Source organism: Triticum dicoccoides, chromosome 2B, assembly GCF_002162155.2.
Source record: "Triticum dicoccoides isolate Atlit2015 ecotype Zavitan chromosome 2B, WEW_v2.0, whole genome shotgun sequence".
Taxonomy (NCBI): domain Eukaryota; kingdom Viridiplantae; phylum Streptophyta; class Magnoliopsida; order Poales; family Poaceae; genus Triticum; species Triticum dicoccoides.
In genome coordinates, this window is record NC_041383.1 from 746,779,265 (window position 1) to 746,784,674 (window position 5,410).

General features: G+C 48.1%; 1 long non-coding RNA gene across 1 annotated transcript; it reads right to left on the reverse strand.

The window, feature by feature from the left end:
* Window positions 1–532: 532 nt before the first annotated feature.
* On the reverse strand, window positions 533–1,578 carry LOC119368570. The gene is made up of 2 exons (XR_005176680.1): window positions 1,233–1,578; window positions 533–930 (listed from the first exon to the last, which is right to left on the reverse strand). It is a non-coding gene; the product is annotated as an uncharacterized LOC119368570 (long non-coding RNA).
* Between the last annotated feature and the right edge of the window lie 3,832 nt (window positions 1,579–5,410).

Consider the following 5,410-nt stretch of genomic DNA (forward strand, 5'->3'; position numbering starts at 1 on the left):
GTTGATATTGCCATTACAACCGTCGACCTCATACATGATATCATTCAAGTCTCCCATACAAACCATGGGCTTTCCTAGATTATCATAAACAAAAGAAGCTACTTGGCCCCAGATGACATTAGTCTGCTTATGATAAGGGTCTCCATATATACAGATGAGACAAAAGCTGGCCCTAGATGCGATATGAACTACATTAGCTAAGATATAGTGAAAAGCAGCAATATGAACAAAAACTTTGAGCTCATCGGTCCACATAAGCCAAAGTAGCCCCGGGCGTTCGGTCTTTTCGATTTGTTCGCTTCGGTCTTTTCGGTCTTCCAATAATTCGATCTTCCAGAATTGAAGACCGAAATAATTTCGGTCTTTTCGGTTTTTCACTATTCGGTCTTCGGTCTTTACTATTCGGTCTTCGGTCCCGACCAAATAGACCAAATTAATTTGCTACAACTCATATTCATGTTACTTCCGGTACCAATACATGTTTATATTTGATAGCAGAAAGTAACAATACATGTTTATATGCAACATCAAGTAACAAAGTACAAGTACATGTTTACATTTGAGAGCAAGTATATGACACAAATTAAGAAGACTCATGATTCATGGTCCAGCAATAAGATTTCAATGCAAAGAAAGAAAGAAGATAATAAGCAACATCAGTCCATGGAATACACAAGCAGCAAACCCAGTGTTGGTTCGGCATCTTCATCTTCAATAATACTATGCAAAACAGATTCATCTCCTGCTTCTGCATCTTTATCTTCAAACCATGGAATACACAAGCAGCAAACCCAGTGTTGGTTCGGCATCTTCATCTTCAATAATACTATGCAAAACAGATTCATCTCCTGCTTCTGCATCTGCCTCTGCCTCTACACTCATAAGTGCATCTTCATTCTCATTCAGATCCTCATCATGTTCAGAAAACATCTAAAAAAGAGGACATTGGTCTGTCAAACAACATTGACTTGATCAAATCACAACATAAATATACACCATGTATATATATATTTTCAGGAAAGAAGCACAAATACATTACTGTGTATGCAGTACTAAAGTATTGAAGCTGCTAACATTTGACACAAAACAAGCACAAATACAGTGTTCTATTTGTTGTCCCCAAGTGCTAACATTTGACACAAAGCAAGGGCATGTATTGCCTACAAAATACATTCTGTAGCAGTGCTTATTTCGTGGGAATCACAGGTTTACAGAGAGATGGGGTAGCTCACCTTCAGCTGCGAGTGACCTGGAAGAGGACGGGTAGTGGTGAGTCATGACGAACTGCAGTGGTTGAACTGGTCGTCGGGAGGTGGAGCACCGGCGGCGGACGGCCGCGAGGCGGTAGAGCGACCGACGGGAGGTTGAGGTTGGCGGCGGCGCGGGGCGACAGTCTTCACCGTCAGGGCCGCCGCTTGCAGTGCCCGTCTTCACCTGCCAGGGCCGCCGCTGGGGCGCCGTTCTTCACCGGCCAGGGCTACCGCTCGGGCGCCGGTCTTCGTTCAGGGGCGCACGGCGCGCATCGAGGGAAGCAACAGGCGGCGGCTAGGGTTAGCAGTGGGAAAACGAGAGATTGGCTGCCCGTGGCTTTTGTGAATCGGGATGTGAGGTCGTGTACTAGACTCCGTAGTTGGGTCTTGTGCGTGACCATTGGAATTGGCCGGACGGGCCTTAGGATGGGCTTTTATTAATCGGTCTATACGGGCTATTCGGTCCTAAACAAAGCATGACCGATCAGACCGAAACTAGTTCGGTCTTCTATTTGCACAGACCGTTTTTTATTCGGTCTTTTCTAATTCGGTCTTTTCTAATTCGGTCTTTTCGGGTTCGGTCTCGGTCTTTTCGGGTTTGGTCTTTGGTCTTCGGTTTTTATGCCCGGGGTGAAGCCAAAGGCCCCCCGAAGAACTTCTAGAAGGAACAACACAAGCATCGGTAACGTCAAACCTATTAACAAGATCAATAGAAGTAACCTCAGAAGATTTAATTTCAGAAACACAAGTTACCTGAGCTCTAGTGGACCGCATAAGATTCACAAGGTAAAGCATCCTTACCTCGGCGGTTCCAGGCAATAGCCTTCATGGCGGAGGAGGCACGTTGGGGCCTAGCACCGCTGCCGGGCAAAGGGGATCTGGGTAGGAGGAGACGGCAAAGAATCCAACCTGAAAGATCGACGCAGCCCAGGATTCGGGCGGCAGAGATGAAGATGGGGCAAAACAGAGAGAGGGCAAGAGGGGAAGCAGATAGGAGATGAGGAGGAGGGGAAGAAGGGGATTTGGAGGAGAATGGCCGATAGAGGAGAGAGGAGATGAAAGAGGGAAAGGGAGGAGAAGATACGGCAGCACACCAGCCGCCCGACAATTGCCGGAATACGCCTCAGATCAGGAGGAGACCTGATCCAGCGAAGAAGATTGCCGCCGTCTTGAATCTGGCTGGAACAAAGAAAAGGGGATCTGGGAGGGAAGAGATGGAAGAAAAACAGCGACGGGGAGGGGAAAGAGCGAATCAGCCAGGGGCCAAGGAGGGATAGAGGAGAGGAAGGGGAAGAAGAGGGGAAGAAGTGGATCGGCATCACGCCAGTCGCCGGCAATCGCCGGAAGTCCAGTCCATCATCACTTCGAGCCACACATCAGTCGTCGGATTGCTGCGGCCTCTCCGTTGCTTGGGAGTTGGGACGTACAGCGTAATGGTCTCTGCGTCACACTCACAACGAACACATGCACGCACACGCCCATCTTTGAACAGCTCCGAGGGCCAACCCAAAGGTCGCACTGTCTGCACGCTAGCCAGAACCGTATTGGTTGCAGTTTCGTCAGCGCTAGGCGTCGCCATAGGCCGACAGATCGAATCGCTTATCCCGCGATCGCACCGTCCAATTGGCATACACCTTGTCGTTGGAGGGCTGCTGTGAGAAGGCGAAGGAGATGCATGTTGGAGCGATCCACGTCGCTGTGCTCGACGACGGTGTTGGCGAAGCTGGCGGCGGGTGGAAAGATCCAGTGTGAAGACGGCGCCCCGGCCTGTCTAGGTCCCAAGAAGAGGGTGTTGGCGCACGTTCCTAGACAGCGACGAGCTCAACATCATACTCAAACTTGTCATGTACTCCCTCCGTTCCAAAATAGATGACTCAACTTATACTAACTTTAGCACATGGGTCATCTATTTTGGAACGGAGGGAGTAGCACATGGGCGATTTTCTTATTCAAGTTTTCTTTAGGGAGTCTTCATGTTTGGTTTGGGGTGACGAGGCGGCAACATTGTCCCACTGTAGGAATAATGTTCTCCCTACTCCACTTCTGTTCTGTTGGTGTGCTTACTGCCAATGCTCAAGGCGGAGCCGTGTCTTTGATGGGTCTTCTGGGATCCAGTCAGTTTAGGTTTCTGGTGGATCTACCTAGGTTCAATCGGCTTTCCTGGTCTTCAGAGTTTCTACAGGCCTTTATTAACGTTTCCTTCTCCAGGGCAGCGATTTGGTTCGCAGAATCACGGCCTCCGGCGCCTCATGATCGGCATCGACGACTTTTCGGCCGCTGCTTCTATAAGTTCATGGCTTTATTAAAATTTACTCGGTTAAGGTAGAGGCCCAAAAGCGGGACCGAGCTTCGGCCTGTCGCCGGTGGATCCAGAAGGACAAAGACTTCGGCACCCCCACGAGTTTTATTGTAATTTATCTTTTTGTATGAGTGTGTTTGCAAGGACCTGTGGTACTTAATATATGACCTTTGGCCTTTGCACAAGAAAAAAAAGTCAGTCGACCCAGTCTACACAACATGTATGCGTCCTCATGCTCGCCACACACATCAACATCCGCTCGCAGCGCCACTCCCTCCATCCAAGATTCCAAATATACATGGCATATTGTGTTTTTCACCAACTAACACTTTCTTAAATTGCACTTTTTCAGAAATCGAATTAGAGATAGGGAGTTCTCAAGCAACTTGTACATTACAACTAGCAAAGCCGATACAATGACTTCGAGAAAAACATTCGCTTGGATAATCTCTAAAGTGCACAACATATGACTATTCTGCCCTCTCTAAACACGGCCAGAGGCTTTTAGGCAATGGAGTTGAGGAGTGGCGTCCTTTTATTAGATTATCATACTATTTGCTCTTCTAGATGTCGAGTAGTAGTAGTAGTAGTAGTAGTAGTAGTAGTAGTAGTAGTAGTAGTAGTAGTAGTAGTAGTAGTAGTATAATATTATGTTGATGTGATTAACCTCTTAGTTTAAACTTTGTTGGAGAGATCCACTGGGTAACGATGGATGCAGCTAGCCCAAGGTCCATCCGCTCCAGAAGATGGCTGTATACACATCCACCCAACGGTGTTGCATTCATATCCTGCACCGAAGCCAATCATCCACACCTTGTTGCCTTTCTTCATACGACCTTTAGCTTCGATGTATGCCAACTCATACCACACTGATGAAGTCGACTGATTTCCAAACCGATGTAGTGTCAGTCGTGATGGCTCAACATGCTTGTCTGATAGACCGAGGCCATGTTGTACTGAGGTGATAACTGCCGGCCCACCGACGTGGATACAGAAATGGTGAAATGCAACAGAAAACTTTGGGATGTATGGTCTGATCTTCCTCCAATGAAGTACATTTTTCGCCATGCAGAAGAGCCAAAACTTGAAAAGCTCTGATGATGGTAGGACAAGAGGTGCGGTTGATGTGATATTAGCCGTGAGTGCATCACCAGCGACGGCCATAAGGTCTTTAGAGAGTGCAATCCCCAGGTTTCCCTTTTCATCTTCTTCTTGATACACACACCGGTAGGCAGTGTTGCTTGCCGCCGTGATCGTTCGCGTGAAATGCCCAAGCCGAAACCGAGCCTTGGACCTGGAAGTCGACAAAAGCTTGGCGACACCGCCCATACGAAACAAGAGGTTACTCAGCTGCATGGAACGCTTGTCTCCCACATAGTAGCATGGGCCAATGGTCTCCGTTGACACCACCAACGCGTATGATCCCCAAGGCATGAACCGCAGGATGTTGCTCGCGAGCCCCACTGCGGTCACGGATGCAGAGCATGCCATCCCAGAGAGGTTCATGACGCGGAGATCACCTCGTAACTTGTATCTATTTACAATCATGTCAGAGATGGATGGTACCGGACAAAATAAGCTGCAGTTGGTGATAAGAACACCGACCGCATCAAGATTGATGCACGTCTTGGCTAGAAGGTCGTCAATCACCGAGAAGACGACCAACTCTGCTTCGGTGTGTGCTTCATCAAGCCCACAATATGGCTCCATGTGCATAACTACTGGTGGGAAATATGTTTGATCACCCATGCCTGAGCGCTCATGAATACTAGCTATGAAGTTGACAGTAGAATCATCGAGCAAAGGCGAGAGACGTGCATGCTCGATAGAGGTTGCCTTTGGGAATCTAAAATTGGTGTTT